Below are 25,849 nucleotides of genomic sequence, written 5' to 3' on the forward strand. Positions count from 1 at the left end.
GTCTATACAATGTTTAATAGGGAGCCAGTGCTGTGTTGACAGAAGCGGGCTAACATGGTCATACTTCCTGGTTCTAGTAAGAACTCTTGCTGCTGCATTTTGGAACAGCTGGACTTTGTTTATTACTCATGCAGAAAAAAACACCCAATAAAGCATAACAATAATCTAACCTTGAGGTCATGAACGCATGAATTAACATTTCTGCATTTGACATTGAGAGCATAGTCAGTCTATTCAAAGTTTTTGAAGAGAGTTCTTTCTCCCGTCACCACTTACGTAATGTGCGATGAGCTGACCCCAAGTTATAGAACAACACCACGCTTGCACTGTTTTTCACATTTGATGTTTTAAGCAGAACATTCTGCAGAACTGCTTCAAAAGAATCTGACTTTTTAAACACACACTTTGTAGAAAAAACACCACCCTCAAAAAACGACCCAAGCATATCACGACAACACCACTCAGATCATATTCCTTTCTTCAACATTGCCAAAAACAATATGCACGCTCATCAACGACAGAGCTTGTGAACAAAGCCACAGTTCTGTCCTCAATTCGCTCTCAGAAAGGAGTATTATAGCTCATCATCATGGGTTGGGAGATAAACACTTTCGAAACACATTTCCAAATAAAGAACTATAGAAATGATCCCTGAAAATATAGTCTTAACTTTATAATGCAACTCAAACGGAATTCCATTCTGAAGCGCCCCTCCTCTAAGATGGTTTGCCTAGTTGATTTCTATGGGCTTAACGTTTCGTGTGACGCTTTTTTTGCACACACTTCTGAGCTAAAAGCATGAATCGTTTCCCAAACCCCTCGAAGTCTAACGTTAACCTGCAATTTGAAATACCAACATGACTATACCCCCCCCCCCCCCCCCCCCCTCCGCTGATGCTTTGTAGCCTACCTGTCAAATCTAAATGTAGGAAATCTTTTAGATGAAAAGTCACTTATCAATTAAAAATTCTCTGCAAGTCTAAAATATATTTGATGAGCGCTTTTGAAATGCTGCTTCAGTCAATTGGAGTACGTATCAACCGGCCAAGGTCACGCCATTTCAGTAATCAAGGCTTTGTTGCATTATAACTGTTCCGCATTGTCTGGAAATTTCAATTATCCACCACTAGGGCGTGATCTCTATAAACACATGAACCAGTGTCCATATGGGCTTTGCCCGATCTCGGATAAATTGACTAATTTTGTCCGCATTTCAATGACACATTTGAGCTATAAAAAGGAGTTGTAGTTAATAGTCTCTTATTGGCCTCATGAACCAAGCTCTGTATAGGTTAAAAATCTATATTATACAGACACTTAATATTTAATGGTATTGTACGATTTGTTAATTGCATTCAATAGATTACACTTCCAACAAACCATTTGCCACTGGTTTGCAAAAGGTGTTTTTAGACAAGTTTGAGCTGATTTTTAGTTGCATTTAAACCGCTCTGACCAGCAAACATCAACAGAGTGTGGCACTTTCGAGCTCTGCGAAAGAGCAAACCCTATTACCAGGCAATTGGTTCAGTCAAGTCAAGTCAACTTTTTTTATTGAGCGCTTTTAAAAATACAGATGTTGTCAAAGTAGCTTCTTAGTATCAAAATAGGAAAATAGTGTCATAGCAAAAGGACAATAGTAAACATTCCTTTACATTTTTTAGTTAAAGGAAGTTCATCACTGAATTCTGTGATGTCATCGTCCAGCTCAGTTCAGTTCTGGAAATTAAGTGTCCCCAACTAAGCAAGTCAGATGCGGCAGCGGCAGGAAACCAAAACTCCATCGGTGACAGAATGGAGAAAAAAGCTTGGGAGAAACCAGGCTCAGTCGGGGGGCCAGTTCTCCTCCGGCCAGGTTTGATCCATGGAGAGGGCTCATCTGGTTCCGTGGTCTTGTCCCTATGGTCTTCTAGGAGACAAGGTCTTCACTGGGGATCTGTCTCTGGGGCTCATCTAGTTTTCCTGGTCCCTGCTGAAATTCAGGGCTGTAGAGGTCGTCTCTAGGTGCTGATCCACCATCTGGGCTGGATACGGACTGGATCTGGTGGCTACGGTAACCTCGGAATAAGAAAGAAACAGACTAATTTTAGCATAGATGCCATTCTTCTTACGATGTAACAAGAACATTGTGTGTTATTGGAAGTGTTCCCAGTTCTGGGTTGACCTAATAAATGCAGCCTAACTATTCTTTAATGGATTTGAGTGACAGAAATGTGTGTGTTTTATGTGTAAGCCAGGTTAAAGAGATGGGTTTTTAATCTAGATTTATACTGACAGAGTGTGTCTGCCCCCCAGACAGTGTAAGGTAGATTACTCCAGAGTTTTGGCGCTAAATAGGAAAAGGATCTACCGCCCGCAGTTGATTTCGATATTCTAGGTATTATCAAATTGCCAGAGTTTTGAGAGCGCAACGGACGTGGAGGACTATATTACGATAAGAGCTTGCTCAAGTAATGAGGTGCTAAACCATTCAATGCTTTTAAAGTAATTAGTAGGATTTTAAAATCTATACAATGTTTAATAGGGAGCCAGTGCTGTGTTGACAGAAGCGGGCTAACATGGTCATACTTCCTGGTTCTGGTTCTAGTAAGAACTCTTGCTGCTGCATTTTGGAACAGCTGGACTTTGTTTATTATGCATGCAGAAAAAACACCCAATAAAGCATAACAATAATCTAACCTTGAGGTCATGAACGCATGAATTAACATTTCTGCATTTGACATTGAGAGCCTAGTCAGTCTATTCAAAGTTTTGAAGAGAGTTCTTTCTCCCGTCACCACTTACGTAATGTGCGATGAGCTGACCCCAAGTTATAGAACAACACCATGCTTGCTCTGTTTTTCACATTTGATGTTTTAAGCAGAACATTCTGCAGAACTGCTTCAAAAGAATCTGACTTTTTAAACACACGCTTTGTAGGAAAAACACCCCCCTCGAAAACGACCCAAGCATATCACGTCAACACCACTCAGATCATACTCCTTTCTTCAACATTGCCAAAAACAATATGAACGCTCATCAACGACAGAGCTTGTGAACAAAGCCACAGTTCTGTCCTCAATTCGCTCTCAGAAAGGAGTATTATAGTTCATCATCATGGGTTGGGAGACAAACACTTTCGAAACACATTTCCAAGTAAAGAACTATAGAAATGATCCCTGAAAATATAGTCTTAACCTTACAATGCAACTCAAACGGAATTCCATTCTGAAGCGCCCCTACTCTCAGATGGTTTGCCTAGTTGATTTCTATGGGCTTAACGTTCGTGTGACGCTTTTTTTGCACACACTTCTGAGCTAAAAGCACGAATCGTTTCCCAAACCCCTCGAAGTCTAACGTTAACCTGCAATTTGAAATACCAACATGACTATAGCCCCCCCCCCCTCCGTTGATGCTTTGTAGTCTACCTGTCAAATCTAAACATAGGAAATATTTTAGATGAAAAGTCACTTGCCAATTAACAATTCTCTGCAAGTCTAAAATCTATTTGATGAGCGCTTTTGAAATGCTGCTTCAGTCAATTGGAGTACGTATCAACCGGCCAAGGTCACGCCATTTCAGTAATCAAGGCTTTGTTGCATTATAACTGTTACGCATTGTCTGGAAATTTCAATTATCCACCACTAGGGCGTGATCTCTTTAAACACATGAACCAGTGTCCATATGGGCTTTGCCCGATCTCGGATAAATTGACTAATTTTGTCCGCATTTCAATGACACATTTGAGCTATAAAAAGGAGTTGTAGTTAATAGTCTCTTTTTGGCCTCATGAACCAAGCTCTGTATAGGTTAAAAAATCTATATTATACAGACACTTAATATTTAATGGTATTGTACGATTTGTTAATTGCATTCAATAGATTACACTTCCAACAAACCATTTGCCGCTGGTTTGCAAAAGGTGTTTTTAGACAAGTTTGAGCTGATTTTTAGTTGCATTCAATCCGCTCTGACCAGCAAACATCAACAGAGTGTGGCACTTTCGAGCTCTGCGAAACAGCAAACCCTATTACCAGGCAATTGGTTCAGTCAAGTCAAGTCAACTTTTTTTTTTGAGCGCTTTTAACAATACAGATGTTGTCAAAGCAGCTTCTTAGTATCAAAATAGGAAAATAGTGTCAAAGCAAAAGGACAATAGTAAACATTCCTTTAAATTTTTTAGTTAAAGGCAGTTCATCATTGAATTCTGTGATGTCATCGTCCAGCTCAGTTCAGTTCTGGAAATTAAGTGTCCCCAACTAAGCAAGTCAGATGCGGCAGCGGCAGGAAACCAAAACTCCATCGGTGACAGAATGGAGAAAAAAAGCTTGGGAGAAACCAGGCTCAGTCGGGGGGGGGCCAGTTCTCCTCCGGCCAGGTTTGATCCATGGAGAGGGCTCATCTGGTTCCGTGGTCTTTTCCCTATGGTCGTCTAGGAGACAAGGTCTTCACTGGGGATCTGTCTCTGGGGCTCATCTAGTTGTCCTGGTCCCTGCTGAAATTCAGGGCTGTAGACGTCGTCTCTAGGTGCTGATCCACCATCTGGGCTGGATACGGACTGGATCTGGTGGCTACGGTAACCTCGGAATAAGAAATAAACAAGACTAATTTTAGCATAGATGCCATTCTTCTTACGATGTAACAAGAACATTGTGTGTTATTGGAAGTGTTCCCAGTTCTGGTTGACCTAATTAATGCAGCCTAACTATTCTTTAACGGATTTGAATGACAGAAATGTGTGTGTTTTATGTGTAAGCCAGGTTAAAGAGATGGGTCTTTAATCTAGGATTTATACTGAAAGAGTGTGTCTGCCTCCCAGACAGTGTAAGGTAGATTACTCCAGAGTTTTGGCGCTAAATAGGAAAAGGATCTACCGCCCGCAGTTGATTTCGATATTCTAGGTATTATCAAATTGCCAGAGTTTTGAGAGCGCAACGGACGTGGAGGACTATATTACGATAAGAGCTTGCTCAAGTACTGAGGTGCTAAACCATTCAATGCTTTTAAAGTAATTAGTAGGATTTTAAAATCTATACAATGTTTAATAGGGAGCCAGTGCTGTGTTGACAGAAGCGGGCTAACATGGTCATACTTCCTGGTTCTAGTACAGAACTCTTGCTGCTGCATTTTGGAACAGCTGGACTTTGTTTATTATGCATGCAGAAAAAACACCCAATAAAGCATAACAATAATCTACCCTTGAGGTCATGAACGTATGAATTAACATTTCTGCATTTGACATTGAGAGCATAGTCAGTCTATTCAAAGTTTTGAAGAGAGTTCATCTCCCGTCACCACTTACGTAATGTGCAATGAGCTGACCCCAAATTATAGAACACCATTTTGGCACTGTTTTTCACATTTGATGTTTCAAGCAGAACATTCTGCAGAACTGCTTCAAAAGAATCTGACTTTTTAAACACACGCTTTGTAGGAAAAAAACCCCCCCTCAAAAACGACCCAAGCATATCACGTCAGCACCACTCAGATCATACTCCTTTCTTCAACATTGCCAAAAACAATATGAACGCTCATCAACGACAGAGCTTGTGAACAAAGCCACAGTTCTGTCCTCAATTCGCTCTCAGAAAAGAGTATTATAGCTCATCATTATGGGTTGGGAGACAAACACTTTCGAAACACATTTCCAAGTAAAGAACTATAGAAATGATCCCTGAAAATATAGTCTTAACTTTATAATGCAACTCAAACGGAATTCCATTCTGAAGCGCCCCTCCTCTCAGATGGTTTGCCTAGTTGATTTCTATGGGCTTAACGTTCGTGTGACGCTTTTTTTTTGCACACACTTCAGAGCTAAAAGCACGAATCGTTTCCCAAACCCCTCGAAGTCTAACGTTAACCTGCAATTTGAAATACCAACATGACTACCCCCCCCCCCCCCCCTCCGTTGATGCTTTGTAGTCTACCTGTCAAATCTAAACATAGGAAATCTTTTAGATGAAAAGTCACTTGCCAATTAACAATTCTCTGAAAGTCTAAAATATATTTGATGAGCGCTTTTGAAATGCTGCTTCAGTCAATTGGAGTACGTATCAACCGGCCAAGGTCACGCCATTTCAGTAATCAAGGCTTTGTTGCATTATAACTGTTCCGCATTGTCTGGGAATTTCAATTATCCACCACTAGGGCGTGATCTCTTTAAACACATGAACCAGTGTCCATATGGGCTTTGCCCGATCTCGGATAAATTTACTAATTTTGTCCGCATTTCAATGACACATTTGAGCTATAAAAAGGAGTTGTAGTTAATAGTCTCTTATTGGCCTCATGAACCAAGCTCTGTATAGGTTAAAAATCTATATTATACGGACACTTAATATTTAATGGTATTGTACGATTTGTTAATTGCATTCAATAGATTACACTTCCAACAAACCATTTGCCACTGGTTTGCAAAAGGTGTTTTTGAGACAAGTTTGAGCTGATTTTTAGTTGCATTTAAACCGCTCTGACCAGCAAACATCAACAGAGTGTGGCACTTTCGAGCTCTGCGAAAGAGCAAACCCTATTACCAGGCAATTGGTTCAGTCAAGTCAAGTCAACTTTTTTTATTGAGCGCTTTTAACAATACAGATTTTGTCAAAGCAGCTTATCAGTATCAAAATAGGAAAATAGTGTCAAAGCAAAAGGACAATAGTAAACATTCCTTTAAATTTTTTAGTTAAAGGAAGTTCATCATTGAATTCTGTGATGTCATCGTCCAGCTCAGTTCAGTTCTGGAAATTAAGTGTCCCCAACTAAGCAAGTCAGGTGCGGCAGCGGCAGGAAACCAAAACTCCATCGGTGACAGAATGGAGAAAAAAAGCTTGGGAGAAACCAGGCTCAGTCGGGGGGCCAGTTCTCCTCCGGCCTGGTTTGATCCATGGAGAGGGCTCATCTGGTTCCGTGGTCTTGTCCCTATGGTCGTCTAGGAGACAAGGTCTTCACTGGGGATCTGTCTCTGGGGCTCATCTAGTTGTCCTGGTCCCTGCTGAAATTCAGGGCTGTAGAGGTCGTCTCTAGGTGCTGATCCACCATCTGGGCTGGATACGGACTGGATCTGGTGGCTACGGTAACCTCGGAATAAGAAATAAACAAGACTAATTTTAGCATAGATGCCATTCTTCTTACGATGTAACAAGAACATTGTGTGTTATTGGAAGTGTTCCCAGTTCTGGTTGACCTAATTAATGCAGCCTAACTATTCTTTAACGGATTTGAATGACAGAAATGTGTGTGTTTTATGTGTAAGCCAGGTTAAAGAGATGGGTTTTTAATCTAGATTTATACTGACAGAGTGTGTCTGCCTCCCAGACAGTATAAGGTAGATTACTCCAGAGTTTTGGCGCTAAATAGGAAAAGGATCTACCGCCCGCAGTTGATTTCGATATTCTAGGTATTATCAAATTGTCAGAGTTTTGAGAGCGCAAACGGACGTGGAGGACTATATTACGATAAGAGCTTGCTCAAGTACTGAGGTGCTAAACCATTCAATCCTTTTAAAGTAATTAGTAGGATTTTAAAATCTATACAATGTTTAATAGGGAGCCAGTGCTTTGTTGACAGAAGCGGGCTAACATGGTCATACTTCCTGGTTCTAGTAAGAACTCTTGCTGCTGCATTTTGGAACAGCTGGACTTTGTTTATTACGCGTGCAGAGAAAACACCCAATAAAGCATAACAATAATCTAACCTTGAGGTCATGAACGTATGAATTAACATTTCTGCATTTGACATTGAGAGCATAGTCAGTCTATTCAAAGTTTTGAAGAGAGTTCTTTCTCCCGTCACCACTTACGTAATGTGCGATGAGCTGACCCCAAATTATAGAACAACATCACATTTGATGTTTTTAGCAGAACATTCTGCAGAACTGGTTCAAAAGAATCTGACTTTTTAAACACACGCTTTGTAGAAAAAACACCACCCTCAAAAATGACCCAAGCATATCACGTCAACACCACTCAGATCATACTCCTTTCTTCAACATTGCCAAAAACAATATGAACGCTCATCAACGACAGAGCTTGTGAACAAAGCCACAGTTCTGTCCTCAATTCGCTCTCAGAAAGGAGTATCATAGCTCATCGTCAATTGTTGGGAGACAAACACTTTCGAAACACATTTCCAAGTAAAGAACTATAGAAATGATCCCTGAAAATATAGTCTTAACTTTATAATGCAACTCAAACGGAATTCCATTCTGAAGCGCCCCTCCTCTCAGATGGTTTGCCTAGTTGATTTCTATGGGCTTAACGTTCGTGTGACGCTTTTTTTGCACACACTTCAGAGCTAAAAGCATGAATCGTTTCCCAAACCCCTCGAAGTCTAACGTTAACCTGCAATTTGAAATACCAACATGACTATACCCCTACCCCCCCCGCCCCCCCTCCGCTGATGCTTTGTAGCCTACCTGTCAAATCTAAACGTAGGAAATCTTTTAGATGAAAAGTCACTTACCAATTAACAATTCTCTGCAAGTCTAAAATCTATTTGATGAGCGCTTTTGAAATGCTGCTTCAGTCAATTGGAGTAAGTATCAACCGGCCAAGGTCACGCCATTTCAGTAATCAAGGCTTTGTTGCATTATAACTGTTCCGCATTGTCTGGAAATTTCAATTATCCACCACTAGGGCGTGATCTCTTTAAACACATGAACCAGTGTCCATATGGGCTTTGCCCGATCTCGGATAAATTGACTAATTTTGTCCGCATTTCAATGACACATTTGAGTTATAAAAATGAGTTGTAGTTAATAGTCTCTTATTGGCCTCATGAACCAAGCTCTGTATAGGTTAAAAATCTATATTATACAGACACTTAATATTTAATGGTATTGTACGATTTGATTATTGTATTCAATAGATTACACTTCCAACAAACCATTTGCCACTGGTTTGCAAAAGGTGTTTTTAGACAAGTTTGAGCTGATTTTTAGTTGCATTTAGGCTGCTCTGACCAGCAAACCATCAACAGAGTGTGGCACTTTCGAGCTCTGCGAAACAGCAAACCCTATTACCAGGCAATTGGTTCAGTCAAGTCAAGTCAACTTTTTTTATTGAGCGCTTTTAACAATACAGATTTTGTCAAAGCAGCTTATCAGTATCAAAATGATAGGAAAATAGTGTCAAAGCAAAAGGACAATAGTAAACATTCCTTTAAATTTTTTAGTTAAAGGCAGTTCATCATTGAATTCTCTGATGTCATCGTCCAGCTCAGTTCAGTTCTGGAAATTAAGTGTCCCCAACTAAGCAAGTCAGATGCGGCAGCGGCAGGAAACCAAAACTCCATCGGTGACAGAATGGAGAAAAAAAGCTTGGGAGAAACCAGGCTCAGTCGGGGGGCCAGTTCTCCTCCGGCCAGGTTTGATCCATGGAGAGGGCTCATCTGGTTCCGTGGTCTTGTCCCTATGGTCGTCTAGGAGACAAGGTCTTCACTGGGGATCTGTCTCTGGGGCTCATCTAGTTGTCCTGGTCCCTGCTGAAATTCAGGGCTGTAGAGGTCGTCTCTAGGTGCTGATCCACCATCTGGGCTGGATACGGACTGGATCTGGTGGCTACGGTAACCTCGGAATAAGAAATAAACAAGACTCATTTTAGCATAGATGCCATTCTTCTTACGATGTAACAAGAACATTGTGTGTTATTGGAAGTGTTCCCAGTTCTGGTTGACCTAATAAATGCAGCCTAACTATTCTTTAACGGATTTGAATGACAGAAATGTGTGTGTTTTATGTGTAAGCCAGGTTAAAGAGATGGGTCTTTAATCTAGATTTATACTGACAGAGTGTGTCTGCCTCCCAGACAGTATAAGGTAGATTACTCCAGAGTTTTGGCGCTAAATAGGAAAAGGATCTACCGCCCGCAGTTGATTTCGATATTCTAGGTATTATCAAATTGCCAGAGTTTTGAGAGCGCAACGGACGTGGAGGACTATAATACGATAAGAGCTTGCTCAAGTACTGAGGTGCTAAACCATTCAATGCTTTTAAAGTAATTAGTAGGATTTTAAAATCTATACAATGTTTAATAGGGAGCCAGTGCTGTGTTGACAGAAGCGGGCTAACATGGTCATACTTCCTGGTTCAGGTAAGAACTCTTGCTGCTGCATTTTGGAACAGCTGGACTTTGTTTATTACTCATGCAGAAAAAACACCCAATAAAGCATAACAATAATCTAACCTTGAGGTCATGAACGTATGAATTAACATTTCTGCATTTGACATTGAGAGCATAGTCAGTCTATTCAAAGTTTTGAAGAGAGTTCTTTCTCCCGTCACCACTTACGTAATGTGCGATGAGCTGACCCCAAGTTATAGAACAACACCATGCTTGCTCTGTTTTTCACATTTGATGTTTTAAGCAGAACATTCTGCAGAACTGCTTCAAAAGAATCTGACTTTTTAAACACACGCTTTGTAGAAAAAATACCACCTTCAAAAACAACCCAAGCATATCACGTCAACACCACTCAGATCATACTCCTTTCTTCAACATTGCCAAAAACAATATGAACGCTCATCAACGACAGAGCTTGTGAACAAAGCCACAGTTCTGTCCTCAATTCGTTCTCAGAAAAGAGTATTATAGCTCATCATCATGGGTTGGGAGAGAAACACTTTATAAACACATTTCCAAGTAAAGATCTATAGAAATGATCCCTGAAAATATAGTCTTAACTTTATAATGCAACTCAAACGGAATTCCATTCTGAAGCGCCCCTCCTCTAAGATGGTTTGCCTAGTTGATTTCTATGGGCTTAACGTTCGTGTGACGCTTTTTTTGCACACACTTCAGAGCTAAAAGCACGAATCGTTTCCCAAACCCCTCGAAGTCTAACGTTAACCTGCAATTTGAAATACCAACATGACTATACCGCCCCCCCCCCCCCTCCGTTGATGCTTTGTAGTCTACCTGTCAAATCTAAACGTAGGAAATCTTTTAGATGAAAAGTCACTTACCAATTAACAATTCTCTGCAAGTCTAAAATATATTTGATGAGCGCTTTTGAAATGCTGCTTCAGTCAATTGGAGTACGTTTCAACCGGCCAAGGTCACGCCATTTCAGTAATCAAGGCTTTGTTGCATTATAACTGTTCCGCATTGTCTGGAAATTTTAATTATCCACCACTAGGGCGTGATCTCTATAAACACATGAACCAGTGTCCATATGGGCTTTGCCCGATCTCGGATAAATTTACTAATTTTGTCCGGATTTCAATGACACATTTGAGCTATAAAAAGGAGTTGTAGTTAATAGTCTCTTATTGGCCTCATGAACCAAGCTCTGTATAGGTTAAAAATCTATATTATACAGACACTTAATATTTAATGGTATTGTACGATTTGTTAATTGCATTCAATAGATTACACTTCCAACAAACCATTTGCCACTGGCTTGCAAAAGGGTGTTTTTAGACAAGTTTGAGCTGATTTTTAGTTGCATTTAAACTGCTCTGACCAGCAAACATCAACAGAGTGTGGCACTTTCGAGCTCTGCGAAACAGCAAACCCTATTACCAGGCAATTGGTTCAGTCAAGTCAAGTCAACTTTTTTTATTGAGCGCTTTTAACAATACAGATTTTGTCAAAGCACCTTATCAGTATGAAAATAGGAAAATAGTGTCAAAGCAAAAGGACAATAGTAAACATTCCTTTAAATTTTTTAGTTAAAGGCAGTTCATCATTGAATTCTGTGATGTCATCGTCCAGCTCAGTTCAGTTCTGGAAATTAAGTGTCCCCAACTAAGCAAGTCAGATGCGGCAGCGGCAGGAAACCAAAACTCCATCGGTGACAGAATGGAGAAAAAAAGCTTGGGAGAAACCAGGCTCAGTCGGGGGGCCAGTTCTCCTCCGGCCAGGTTTGATCCATGGAGAGGGCTCATCTGGTTCCGTGGTCTTGTTCCTATGGTCGTCTAGGAGACAAGGTCTTCACTGGGGATCTGTCTCTGGGGCTCATCTAGTTGTCCTGGTCCCTGCTGAAATTCAGGGCTGTAGAGGTCGTCTCTAGGTGCTGATCCACCATCTGGGCTGGATACGGACTGGATCTGGTGGCTACGGTAACCTCGGAATAAGAATAAACAAGACTCATTTTAGCATAGATGCCATTCTTCTTACGATGTAACAAGAACATTGTGTGTTATTGGAAGTGTTCCCAGTTCTGGTTGACCTAATTAATGCAGCCTAACTATTCTTTAACGGATTTGAATGACAGAAATGTGTGTGTGTTTTATGTGTAAGCCAGGTTAAAGAGATGGGTCTTTAATCTAGATTTATACTGACAGAGTGTGTCTGCCTCCCAGACAGTGTAAGGTAGATTACTCCAGAGTTTTGGCGCTAAATAGGAAAAGGATCTACCGCCCGCAGTTGATTTCGATATTCTAGGTATTATCAAATTGCCAGAGTTTTGAGAGCGCAATGGACGTGGAGGACTATATTACGATAAGAGCTTGCTCAAGTACTGAGGTGCTAAACCATTCAATGCTTTTAAAGTAATTAGTAGGATTTTAAAATCTATACAATGTTTAATAGGGAGCCAGTGCTGTGTTGACAGAAGCGGGCTAACATGGTCATACTTCCTGGTTCTAGTAAGAACTCTTGCTGCTGCATTTTGGAACAGCTGGACTTTGTTTATTATGCATGCAGAAAAAACACCCAATAAAGCATAACAATAATCTACCCTTGAGGTCATGAACGTATGAATTAACATTTCTGCTTTTGACATTGAGAGCATAGTCAGTCTATTCAAAGTTTTGAAGAGAGTTCTTTCTCCCGTCACTACTTACGTAATGTGCGATGAGCTGACCCCAAATTATAGAACAACACCATGCTTACACTGTTTTTCACATTTGATGTTTTAAGCAGAACATTCTGCAGAACTGCTTCAAAAGAATCTGACTTTTTAAACACACGCTTTGTAGAAAAAACACCACCCTCAAAAACGACCCAAGCATATCACGTCAACACCACTCACATCATACTCCTTTCTTCAACATTGCCAAAAACAATATGAACGCTCATCAACGACAGAGCTTGTGAACAAAGCCACAGTTCTGTCCTCAATTCGCTCTCAGAAAGAAGTATTATAGCTCATCATCATGGGTTGGGAGACAAACACTTTCGAAACACATTTCCAAGTAAAGAACTATAGAAATGATCCCTGAAAATATAGTCTTAACTTTATAATGCAACTCAAACGGAATTCCATTCTGAAGCGCCCCTCCTCTCAGATGGTTTGCCTAGTTGATTTCTATGGGCTTAACGTTCGTGTGACGCTTTTTTTTGCACACACTTCAGAGCTAAAAGCACGAATCGTTTCCCAAACCCCTCGAAGTCTAACGTTAACCTGCAATTTGAAATACCAACATGACTATACCCCCCCCACCCTCCGTTGATGCTTTGTAGTCTACCTGTCAAATCTAAACGTAGGAAATCTTTTAGATGAAAAGTCACTTGCCAATTAACAATTCTCTGCAAGTCTAAAATCTATTTGATGAGCGCTTTTGAAATGCTGCTTCAGTCAATTGGAGTACGTATCAACCGGCCAAGGTCACGCCATTTCAGTAATCAAGGCTTTGTTGCATTATAACTGTTCCGCATTGTCTGGAAATTTCAATTATCCACCTAGGGGGCGTGATCTCTATAAACACATGAACCAGTGTCCATATGGGCTTTGCCCGATCTCGGATAAATTGACTAATTTTGTCCGCATTTCAATGACACATTTGAGCTATAAAAAGGAGTTGTAGTTAATAGTCTCTTATTGGCCTCATGAACCAAGCTCTGTATAGGTTAAAAATCTATATTATACAGACACTTAATATTTAATGGTATTGTACGTTTTGTTAATTGCATTCAATAGATTACACTTCCAACAAACCATTTGCCACTGGTTTGCAAAAGGTGTTTTTTAGACAAGTTTGAGCTGATTTTTAGTTGCATTTAAACTGCTCTGACCAGCAAACATCAACAGAGTGTGGCACTTTCGAGCTCTGCGAAACAGCAAACCCTATTACCAGGCAATTGGTTCAGTCAAGTCAAGTCAACTTTTTTTATTGAGCGCTTTTAACAATACAGATTTTGTCAAAGCAGCTTTTCAGTATCAAAATAGGAAAATAGTGTCAAAGCAAAAGGACAATAGTAAACATTCCTTTAAATTTTTTAGTTAAAGGCAGTTCATCATTGAATTCTGTGATGTCATCGTCCAGCTCAGTTCAGTTCTGGAAATTAAGTGTCCCCAACTAAGCAAGTCAGATGCGGCAGCGGCAGGAAACCAAAACTCCATCGGTGACAGAATGGAGAAAAAAAGCTTGGGAGAAACCAGGCTCAGTCGGGGGGCCAGTTCTCCTCCGGCCAGGTTTGATCCATGGAGAGGGCTCATCTCGGGTTCCGTGGTCTTGTCCCTATGGTCGTCTAGGAGACAAGGTCTTCACTGGGGATCTGTCTCTGGGGCTCATCTAGTTGTCCTGGTCCCTGCTGAAATTCAGGGCTGTAGAGGTCGTCTCTAGGTGCTGATCCACCATCTGGGCTGGATACAGACTGGATCTGGTGGCTACGGTAACCTCGGAATAAGAAATAAACAAGACTAATTTTAGCATAGATGCCATTCTTCTTACGATGTAACAAGAACATTGTGTGTTATTGGAAGTGTTCCCAGTTCTGGTTGACCTAATTAATGCAGCCTAACTATTCTTTAATGGATTTGAATGACAGAAATGTGTGTGTTTTATGTGTAAGCCAGGTTAAAGAGATGGGTCTTTAATCTAGATTTATACTGACAGAGTGTGTCTGCCCCCCGGACAGTGTAAGGTAGATTACTCCAGAGTTTTGGCGCTAAATAGGAAAAGGATCTACCGCCCGCAGTTGATTTCGATATTCTAGGTATTATCAAATTGCCAGAGTTTTGAGAGCGCAACGGACGTGGAGGACTATATTACGATAAGAGCTTGCTCAAGTACTGAGGTGCTAAACCATTCAATGCTTTTAAAGTAATTAGTAGGATTTTAAAATCTATACAATGTTTAATAGGTAGCCAGTGCTGTGTTGACAGAAGCGGGCTAACATGGTCATACTTTCTGGTTCTAGTAAGAACTCTTGCTGCTGCATTTTGGAACAGCTGGACTTTGTTTATTATGCATGCAGAAAAAACACCCAATAAAGCATAACAATAATCTACCCTTGAGGTCATGAACGTATGAATTAACATTTCTGCATTTGACATTGTGAGCATAGTCAGTCTATTCAAAGTTTTGAAGAGGAGTTCTTTCTCCCGTCACCACTTACGTAATGTGCGATGAGCTGACCCCAAATTATAGAACAACACCATGCTTGCACTGTTTTTCACATTTGATGTTTTAAGCAGAACATTCTGCAGAACTGCTTCAAAAGAATCTGACTTTTTAAACACACACTTTGTAGAAAAAACACCGCCCTCAAAAACGACCCAAGCATATCACGTCAACACCACTCAGATCATACTCCTTTCTTCAACATTGCCAAAAACAATATGAACGCTCATCAACGACAGAGCTTGTGAACAAAGCCAGAGTTCCGTCCTCAATTCACTCTCAGAATGGAGTATCATAGCTCATCGTCATGGGTTGGGAGACAAACACTTTCGAAATACATTTCCAAGCAAAGAACTATAGAAATGATCCCTGAAAACATAGTCTTAACCTTACAATGCAACTCAAACGGAATTCCATTCTGAAGCGCCCCTACTCTCAGATGGTTTGCCTAGTTGATTTCTATGGGCTTAACGTTCGTGTGACGCTTTTTTTTGCACACACTTCAGAGCTAAAAGCACGAATCGTTTCCCAAACCCCTCGAAGTCTAACGTTAACCTGCAATTTGAAATACCAACATGACAATACCCCCCCCCTCCGCTGATGCTTTGTAGCCTACCTGTCAAATCTAAACGTAGGAAATCTTTTAGATGAAAAGTCACTTACCAATTAACAATTCTCTGCAAGTCTAAAATCTATTTGATGAGCGCTTTTGAAATGCTGCTTCAGTCAATTGGAGTACGTATCAACCGGCCAAGGTCACGCCATTTCAGTAATCAAGGCTTTGTTGCATTATAACTGTTCCGCATTGTCTGGAAATTTCAATTATCCACCACTAGGGCGTGATCTCTTTAAACACATGAACCAGTGTCCATATGGGCTTTGCCCGATCTCGGATAAATTTACTAATTTTGTCCGCATTTCAATGACACATTTGAGCTATAAAAAGGAGTTGTAGTTAATAGTCTCTTATTGGCCTCATGAACCAAGCTCTGTATAGGTTAAAAATCTATATTATACAGACACTTAATATTTAATGGTATTGTACGATTTGTTAAATGCATTCAATAGATTACACTTCCAAACAAACCATTTGCCACTGGCTTGCAAAAGGTGTTTTTAGACAAGTTTGAGCTGATTTTTAGTTGCATTTAAACCGCTCTGACCAGCAAACATCAACAGAGTGTGGCACTTTCGAGCTCTGCGAAACAGCAAACCCTATTACCAGGCAATTGGTTCAGTCAAGTCAAGTCAACTTTTTTTTTTTGAGCGCTTTTAACAATACAGATGTTGTCAAAGCAGCTTCTTAGTATCAAAATAGGAAAATAGTGTCAAAGCAAAAGGACAATAGTAAACATTCCTTTACATTTTTTTTTAGTTAAAGGCAGTTCATCATTGAATTCTGTGATGTCATCGTCCAGCTCAGTTCAGTTCTGGAAATTAAGTGTCCCCAACTAAGCAAGTCAGATGCGGCAGCGGCAGGAAACCAAAACTCCATCGGTGACAGAATGGAGAAAAAAAGCTTGGGAGAAACCAGGCTCAGTCGGGGGGCCAGTTCTTCTCCGGCCAGGTTTGATCCATGGAGAGGGCTCATCTGGTTCCGTGGTCTTTTCCCTATGGTCGTCTAGGAGACAAGGTCTTCACTGGGGATCTGTCTCTGGGGCTCATCTAGTTGTCCTGGTCCCTGCTGAAATTCAGGGCTGTAGACGTCGTCTCTAGGTGCTGATCCACCATCTGGGCTGGATACGGACTGGATCTGGTGGCTTCGGTAACCTCGGAATAAGAAATAAACAAGACTCATTTTAGCATAGATGCCATTCTTCTTACGATGTAACAAGAACATTGTGTGTTATTGGAAGTGTTCCCAGTTCTGGTTGACCTAATAAATGCAGCCTAACTATTCTTTAACGGATTTGAATGACAGAAATGTGTGTGTTTTATGTGTAAGCCAGGTTAAAGAGATGGGTCTTTAATCTAGATTTATACTGACAGAGTGTGTCTGCCTCCCAGACAGTGTAAGGTAGATTACTCCAGAGTTTTGGCGCTAAATAGGAAAAGGATCTACCGCCCGCAGTTGATTTCGATATTCTAGGTATTATCAAATTGTCAGAGTTTTGAGAGCACAACGGACGTGGAGGACTATATTACGATAAGAGCTTGCTCAAGTACTGAGGTGCTAAACCATTCAATGCTTTTAAAGTAATTAGTAGGATTTTAAAATCTATACAATGTTTAATAGGGGAGCCAGTGCTGTGTTGACAGAAGCGGGCTAACATGGTCATACTTCCTGGTTCTAGTAAGAACTCTTGCTGCTGCATTTTGGAACAGCTGGACTTTGTTTATTATGCATGCAGAAAAAACACCCAAATAAAGCATAACAATAATCTACCCTTGAGGTCATGAACGTATGAATTAACATTTCTGCATTTGACATTGAGAGCATAGTCAGTCTATTCAAAGTTTTGAAGAGAGTTCTTTCTCCCGTCACCACTTACGTAATGTGCGATGAGCTGTCCCCAAATTATAGAACAACACCATGCTTGCACTGTTTGCAATCACATTTGATGTTTTAAGCAGAACATTCTGCAGAACTGCTTCAAAAGAATCTGACTTTTTAAACACACGCTTTGTAGGGAAAAACACCCCCCTCAAAAACGACCCAAGCATATCACGTCAACACCACTCAGATCATACTCCTTTCTTCAACATTGCCAAAAACAATATGAACGCTCATCAACAACAGAGCTTGTGAACAAAGCCAGAGCTCTGTCCACAATTCACTCTCAGAAAGGAGTATTATAGCTCATCATCATGGGTTGGGAGACAAGCACTTTCGAAACACATTTCCAAGTAAAGAACTATAGAAATGATCCCTGAAAATATAGTCTTAACTTTATAATGCAACTCAAACGGAATTCCATTCTGAAGCGCCCCTCCTCTAAGATGGTTTGCCTTGTTGATTTCTATGGGCTTAACGTTCGTGTGATGCTTTTTTTGCACACACTTCAGAGCTAAAAGCACGAATCGTTTCCCAAACCCCTCGAAGTCTAACGTTAACCTGCAATTTGAAATACCAACATGACTATACCCCCCCCCCCCCCACCCCCCCACCCTCCGCTGATGCTTTGTAGTCTACCTGTCAAATCTAAACGTAGGAAATCTTTTAGATGAAAAGTCACTTGCCAATTAACAATTCTCTGAAAGTCTAAAATCTATTTGATGAGCGCTTTTGAAAGGCTGCTTCAGTCAATTGGAGTAAGTATCAACCGGCCAAGGTCACGCCATTTCAGTAATCAAGGCTTTGTTGCATTATAACTGTTCCGCATTGTCTGGAAATTTTTAATTATCCACCACTAGGGCGTGATCTCTATAAACATATGAACCAGTGTCCATATGGGCTTTGCCCGATCTCGGATAAATTTACTAATTTTGTCCACATTTCAATGACACATTTGAGCTATAAAAAGGAGTTGTAGTTAATAGTCTCTTATTGGCCTCATGAACCAAGCTCTGTATAGGTTAAAAATCTATATTATACAGACACTTAATATTTAATGGTATTGTACGATTTGTTGATTTCATTCAATAGATTACACTTCCAACAAACCATTTGCCACTGGTTTGCAAAAGGTGTTTTTAGACAAGTTTGAGCTGATTTTTAGTTGCATTTAAACCGCTCTGACCAGCAAACATCAACAGAGTGTGGCACTTTCGAGCTCTGCGAAACAGCAAACCCTATTACCAGGCAATTGGTTCAGTCAAGTCAAGTCAACTTTTTTTATTGAGCGCTTTTTAACAATACAGATGTTGTCAAAGCAGCTTCTTAGTATCAAAATAGGAAAATAGTGTCAAAGCAAAAGGACAATAGTAAACATTCCTTTACGTTTTTTAGTTAAAGGAAGTTCATCATTGAATTCTGTGATGTCATCGTCCAGCTCAGTTCAGTTCTGGAAATTAAGTGTCCCCAACTAAGCAAGTCAGATGCGGCAGCGGCAGGAAACCAAAACTCCATCGGTGACAGAATGGAGAAAAAAAGCTTGGGAGAAACCAGGCTCAGTCGGGGGGCCAGTTCTCCTCCGGCCAGGTTTGATCCATGGAGAGGGCTCATCTGGTTCCGTGGTCTTGTCCCTATGGTCGTCTAGGAGACAAGGTCTTCACTGGGGATCTGTCTCTGGGGCTCATCTAGTTGTCCTGGTCCCTGCTGAAATTCAGGGCTTTAGAGGTTGTCTCTAGGTGCTGATCCACCATCTGGGCTGGATACGGACTGGATCTGGTGGCTACGGTAACCTCGGAATAAGAAATAAACAAGACTCATTTTAGCATAGATGCCATTCTTCTTACGATGTAACAAGAACATTGTGTGTTATTGGAAGTGTTCCCAGTTCTGGTTGACCTAATAAATGCAGCCTAACTATTCTTTAACGGATTTGAGTGACAGAAATGTGTGTGTTTTATGTGTAAGCCAGGTTAAAGAGATGGGTCTTTAATCTAGATTTATACTGACAGAGTGTGTCTGCCCCCCAGACAGTGTAAGGTAGATTACTCCAGAGTTTTGGCGCTAAATAGGAAAAGGATCTACCGCCCGCAGTTGATTTCGATATTCTAGGTATTATCAAATTGCCAGAGTTTTGAGAGTGCAACGGACGTGGAGGACTATAATACGATAAGAGCTTGCTCAAGTACTGAGGTGCTAAACCATTCAATGCTTTTAAAGTAATTAGTAGGATTTTAAAATCTATACAATGTTTAATAGGGAGCCAGTGCTGTGTTGACAGAAGCGGGCTAACATGGTCATACTTCCTGGTTCTAGTAAGAGCTCTTGCTGCTGCATTTTGGAACAGCTGGACTTTGTTTATTATGCATGCATAAAAAAAACACCCAATAAAGCATAAAAATAATCTACCCTTGAGGTCATGAACGTATGAATTAACATTTCTGCATTTGACATTGAGAGCATAGTCAGTCTATTCAAAGTTTTGAAGAGAGTTCTTTCTCCCGTCACCACTTACGTAATGTGCGATGAGCTGACCCCAAATTATAGAACAACACCATGCTTGCACTGTTTTTCACATTTGATGTTTTAAGCAGAACATTCTGCAGAACTGCTTCAAAAGAATCTGACGTTTTAAACACACACTTTGTAAAAAAAACACCACCCTCAAAAACGACCCAAGCATATCATGTCAACACCACTCAGATCATACTCCTTTCTTCAACATTGCCAAAAACAATATGAACGCTCATCAACAACAGAGCTTGTGAACAAAGCCAGAGTTCCGTCCTCAATTCACTCTCAGAATGGAGTATCATAGCTCATCGTCATGGGTTGGGAGACAAACACTTTCGAAACACATTTCCAAGTAAAGAACTATAGAAATGATCCCTGAAAATATAGTCTTAACCTTACAATGCAACTCAAACGGAATTCCATTCTGAAGCGCCCCTACTCTCAGATGGTTTGCCTAGTTGATTTCTATGGGCTTAACGTTCGTGTGACGCTTTTTTGCACACACTTCAGAGCTAAAAGCACGAATCGTTTCACCAAACCCCTCGAAGTCTAACGTTAACCTGCAATTTGAAATACCAACATGACTATACCCCCCCCCCCCCTCCGCTGATGCTTTGTAGCCTACCTGTCAAATCTAAATGTAGGAAATCTTTTAGATGAAAAGTCACTTACCAATTAACAATTCTCTGCAAGTCTAAAATCTATTTGATGAGCGCTTTTGAAATGCTGCTTCAGTCAATTGGAGTAAGTATCAACCGGCCAAGGTCACGCCATTTCAGTAATCAAGGCTTTGTTGCATTATAACTGTTCCGCATTGTCTGGAAATTTCAATTATCCACCACTAGGGCGTGATCTCTTTAAACACATGAACCAGTGTCCATATGGGCTTTGCCTGATCTCGGATAAATTTACTAATTTTGTCCGCATTTCAATGACACATTTGAGCTATAAAAAGGAGTTGTAGTTAATAGTCTCTTATTGGCCTCATGAACCAAGCTCTGTATAGGTTAAAAATCTATATTATACGGACACTTAATATTTAATGGTATTGTACGTTTTGTTAATTGCATTCAATAGATTACACTTCCAACAAACCATTTGCCACTGGCTTGCAAAAGGTGTTTTTAGACAAGTTTGAGCTGATTTTTAGTTGCATTTAAACTGCTCTGACCAGCAAACATCAACAGAGTGTGGCACTTTCGAGCTCTGCGAAACAGCAAACCCTATTACCAGGCAATTGGTTCAGTCAAGTCAAGTCAAGTTTTTTTTTGAGCGCTTTTAAAAATACAGATGTTGTCAAAGTAGCTTTTCAGTATCAAAATAGGAAAATAGTGTCAAAGCAAAAGGACAATAGTAAACATTCCTTTAAATTTTTTAGTTAAAGGCAGTTCATCATTGAATTCTGTGATGTCATCGTCCAGCTCAGTTCAGTTCTGGAAATTAAGTGTCCCCAACTAAGCAAGTCAGATGCGGCAGCGGCAGGAAACCAAAACTCCATGGGTGACAGAATGGAGAAAAAAAGCTTAGGAGAAACCAGGCTCAGTCGGGGGGCCAGTTCTCCTCCGGCCAGGTTTGATCCATGGAGAGGGCTCATCTGGTTCCGTGGTCTTGTCCCTATGGTATTCTAGGAGACAAGGTCTTCACTGGGGATCTGTCTCTGGGGCTCATCTAGTTTTCCTGGTCCCTGCTGAAATTCAGGGCTGTAGACGTCGTCTCTAGGTGCTGATCCACCATCTGGGCTGGATACGGACTGGATCTGGTGGCTACGGTAACCTCGGAATAAGAAATAAACAAGACTCATTTTAGCATAGATGCCATTCTTCTTACGATGTAACAAGAACATTGTGTGTTATTGGAAGTGTTCCCAGTTCTGGTTGACCTAATAAATGCATCCTAACTATTCTTTAACGGATTTGAGTGACAGAAATGTGTGTGTTTTATGTGTAAGCCAGGTTAAAGAGATGGGTCTTTAATCTAGATTTATACTGACAGAGTGTGTCTGCCTCCCAGACAGTGTAAGGTAGATTACTCCAGAGTTTTGGCGCTAAATAGGAAAAGGATCTACCGCCCGCAGTTGATTTCGATCGATATTCTAGGTATTATCAAATTGCCAGAGTTTTGAGAGCACAACGGACGTGGAGGACTATATTACGATAAGAGCTTGCTCAAGTAATGAGGTGCTAAACCATTCAATGCTTTTAAAGTAATTAGTAGGATTTTAAAATCTATACAATGTTTAATAGGGAGCCAGTGCTGTGTTGACAGAAGCGGGCTAACATGGTCATACTTCCTGGTTCTAGTAAGAACTCTTGCTGCTGCATTTTGGAACAGCTGGACTTTGTTTATTATGCATGCAGAAAAAACACCCAATAAAGCATAAAAATAATCTACCCTTGAGGTCATGAACGTATGAATTAACATTTCTGCATTTGACATTGAGAGCATAGTCAGTCTATTCAAAGTTTTGAAGAGAGTTCTTTCTCCCGTCACCACTTACGTAATGTGCGATGAGCTGACCCCAAATTATAGAACAACACCATGCTTACACTGTTTTTCACATTTGATGTTTTAAGCAGAACATTCTGCAGAACTGCTTCAAAAGAATCTGTCTTTTTACACACACGCTTTGTAGAAAAAACACCACTCTCAAAAACGACTCAAGCATATCACGTCAACACCACTCAGATCATACTCCTTTCTTCAACATTGCCAAAAACAATATGAACGCTCATCAATGACAGAGCTTGTGAACAAAGCCACAGTTCTGTCCTCAATTCGCTCTCAGAAAGGAGTATTATAGCTCATCATCATGGGTTGGGAGACAAACACTTTCGAAACACATTTCCAAATAAAGAACTATAGAAATGATCCCTGAAAATATAGTCTTAACTTTATAATGCAACTCAAACGGAATTCCATTCTGAAGCGCCCCTCCTCTCAGATGGTTTGCCTAGTTGATTTCTATGGGCTTAACGTTCGTGTGACGCTTTTTTTGCACACACTTCAGAGCTAAAAGCACGAATCGTTTCCCAAACCCCTCGAAGTCTAACGTTAACCTGCAATTTGAAATACCAACATGACTATACCCCCCACCCTCCGTTGATGCTTTGTAGCCTACCTGTCAAATCTAAATTTAGGAAATCTTTTAGATGAAAAGTCACTTACCAATTAACAATTCTCTGCAAGTCTAAAATCTATTTGATGAGCGCTTTTGAAAGGCTGCTTCAGTCAATTGGAGTACGTATCAACCGGCCAAGGTCACGCCATTTCAGTAATCAAGGCTTTGTTGCATTATAACTGTTCCGCATTGTCTGGAAATTTCAATTATCCACCACTAGGGCGTGATCTCTATAAACACATGAACCAGTGTCCATATGGGCTTTGCCCGATCTCGGATAAATTGACTAATTTTGTCCGCATTTTAAATGACACATTTGAGTTATAAAAAGGAGTTGTAGTTAATAGTCTCTTATTGGCCTCATGAACCAAGCTCTGTATAGGTTAAAAATCTATATTATACAGACACTTAATATTTAATGGTATTGTACGATTTTTATATTGCATTCAATAGATTACACTTCCAACAAACCATTTGCCACTGGCTTGCAAAAGGTGTTTTTAGACAAGTTTGAGCTGATTTTTAGTTGCATTTAAACCGCTCTGACCAGCAAACATCAACAGAGTGTGGCACTTTCGAGCTCTGCGAAACAGCAAACCCTATTACGAGGCAATTGGTTCAGTCAAGTCAAGTCAACTTTTTTTTTGAGCGCTTTTAACAATACAGATGTTGTCAAAGCAGCTTCTTAGTATCAAAATAGGAAAATAGTGTCAAAGCAAAAGGACAATAGTAAACATTCCTTTAATTTTTTTTTTAGTTAAAGGCAGTTCATCATTGAATTCTGTGATGTCATCGTCCAGCTCAGTTCAGTTCTGGAAATTAAGTGTCCCCAACTAAGCAAGTCAGATGCGGCAGCGGCAGGAAACCAAAACTCCATCGGTGACAGAATGGAGAAAAAAAGCTTAGGAGAAACCAGGCTCAGTCGGGGGGCCAGTTCTCCTCCGGCCAGGTTTGATCCATGGAGAGGGCTCATCTGGTTCCGTGGTCTTGTCCCTATGGTCGTCTAGGAGACAAGGTCTTCACTGGGGATCTGTCTCTGGGGCTCATCTAGTTGTCCTGGTCCCTGCTGAAATTCAGGGCTGTAGAGGTCGTCTCTAGGTGCTGATCCACCATCTGGGCTGGATACGGACTGGATCTGGTGGCTACGGTAACCTCGGAATAAGAAATAAACAAGACTCATTTTAGCATAGATGCCATTCTTCTTACGATGTAACAAGAACATTGTGTGTTATTGGAAGTGTTCCCAGTTCTGGTTGACCTAATTAATGCAGCCTAACTATTCTTTAACGGATTTGAATGACAGAAATGTGTGTGTTTTATGTGTAAGCCAGGTTAAAGAGATGGGTCTTTAATCTAGATTTATACTGACAGAGTGTGTCTGCCCCCCAGACAGTGTAAGGTAGATTACTCCAGAGTTTTGGCGCTAAATAGGAAAAGGATCTACCGCCCGCAGTTGATTTCGATATTCTAGGTATTATCAAATTGCCAGAGTTTTTGAGAGCGCAACGGACGTGGAGGACTATATTACGATAAGAGCTTGCTCAAGTACTGAGGTGCTAAACCATTCAATGCTTTTAAAGTAATTAGTAGGATTTTAAAATCTATACAATGTTTAATAGGGAGCCAGTGCTGTGTTGACAGAAGCGGGCTAACATGGTCATACTTCCTGGTTCTAGTAAGAACTCTTGCTGCTGCATTTTGGAACAGCTGGACTTTGTTTATTACTCATGCAGAAAAAACATCCAATAAAGCAAAATAATAATCTAACCTTGAGGTCATGAACGTATGAATTAACATTTCTGCATTTGACATTGAGAGCATAGTCAGTCTATTCAAAGTTTTGAAGAGAGTTCTTTCTCCCGTCACCACTTACGTAATGTGCGATGAGCTGACCCCAAGTTATAGAACAACACCATGCTTGCTCTGTTTTTCACATTTGATGTTTTAAGCAGAACATTCTGCAGAACTGCTTCAAAAGAATCTGACTTTTTAAACACACGCTTTGTAGGAAAACACCCCCCTCAAAAACGACCCAAGCATATCACGTCAACACCACTCAGATCATACTCCTTTCTTCAACATTGCCAAAAAACAATATGAACGCTCATCAACGACATAGCTTGTGAACAAAGCCACAGTTCAGTCCTCAATTCGCTCTCAGAAAGGAGTATTATAGCTCATCATCATGGGTTGGGAGACAAACACTTTCGAAACACATTTCCAAGTAAAGAACTATAGAAATGATCCCTGAAAATATAGTCTTAACTTTATAATGCAACTCAAACGGAATTCCATTCTGAAGCGCCCCTCCTCTCAGATGGTTTGCCTAGTTGATTTCTATGGGCTTAACGTTCGTGTGACGCTTTTTTTGCACACACTTCAGAGCTAAAAGCACGAATCGTTTCCCAAACCCCTTGAAGTCTAACGTTAACCTGCAATTTGAAATACCAACATGACTATA

At 40.5% G+C, this 25,849-nt stretch overlaps 11 non-coding genes across 11 annotated transcripts; all 11 read right to left on the minus strand.

The window, feature by feature from the left end:
- Positions 1-456: 456 nt before the first annotated feature.
- LOC122149106 lies at positions 457-667 on the minus strand. The gene has a single exon (XR_006162854.1). It is a non-coding gene; the product is annotated as a small nucleolar RNA U3 (small nucleolar RNA).
- A 2,296-nt stretch (positions 668-2,963) lies between these two features.
- On the minus strand, positions 2,964-3,174 carry LOC122149100. The gene has a single exon (XR_006162848.1). It is a non-coding gene; the product is annotated as a small nucleolar RNA U3 (small nucleolar RNA).
- A 2,284-nt stretch (positions 3,175-5,458) lies between these two features.
- On the minus strand, positions 5,459-5,669 carry LOC122149103. The gene has a single exon (XR_006162851.1). It is a non-coding gene; the product is annotated as a small nucleolar RNA U3 (small nucleolar RNA).
- Positions 5,670-7,938: 2,269 nt separating this feature from the next.
- Positions 7,939-8,149, minus strand: LOC122149110. Its single transcript, XR_006162858.1, has one exon. It is a non-coding gene; the product is annotated as a small nucleolar RNA U3 (small nucleolar RNA).
- Positions 8,150-10,444: 2,295 nt separating this feature from the next.
- On the minus strand, positions 10,445-10,655 carry LOC122149107. Its single transcript, XR_006162855.1, has one exon. It is a non-coding gene; the product is annotated as a small nucleolar RNA U3 (small nucleolar RNA).
- A 2,287-nt stretch (positions 10,656-12,942) lies between these two features.
- LOC122149105 lies at positions 12,943-13,153 on the minus strand. The gene has a single exon (XR_006162853.1). It is a non-coding gene; the product is annotated as a small nucleolar RNA U3 (small nucleolar RNA).
- Positions 13,154-15,439: 2,286 nt separating this feature from the next.
- Positions 15,440-15,650, minus strand: LOC122149109. Its single transcript, XR_006162857.1, has one exon. It is a non-coding gene; the product is annotated as a small nucleolar RNA U3 (small nucleolar RNA).
- A 2,290-nt stretch (positions 15,651-17,940) lies between these two features.
- LOC122149098 lies at positions 17,941-18,151 on the minus strand. The gene has a single exon (XR_006162846.1). It is a non-coding gene; the product is annotated as a small nucleolar RNA U3 (small nucleolar RNA).
- A 2,299-nt stretch (positions 18,152-20,450) lies between these two features.
- LOC122149108 lies at positions 20,451-20,661 on the minus strand. Its single transcript, XR_006162856.1, has one exon. It is a non-coding gene; the product is annotated as a small nucleolar RNA U3 (small nucleolar RNA).
- A 2,285-nt stretch (positions 20,662-22,946) lies between these two features.
- On the minus strand, positions 22,947-23,157 carry LOC122149099. The gene has a single exon (XR_006162847.1). It is a non-coding gene; the product is annotated as a small nucleolar RNA U3 (small nucleolar RNA).
- A 2,282-nt stretch (positions 23,158-25,439) lies between these two features.
- On the minus strand, positions 25,440-25,651 carry LOC122149101. The gene has a single exon (XR_006162849.1). It is a non-coding gene; the product is annotated as a small nucleolar RNA U3 (small nucleolar RNA).
- Positions 25,652-25,849: the final 198 nt, after the last annotated feature.

The sequence above is a fragment of the Cyprinus carpio genome, chromosome A20 (assembly GCF_018340385.1).
Source record: "Cyprinus carpio isolate SPL01 chromosome A20, ASM1834038v1, whole genome shotgun sequence".
Taxonomy (NCBI): Eukaryota; Metazoa; Chordata; class Actinopteri; order Cypriniformes; family Cyprinidae; genus Cyprinus; species Cyprinus carpio.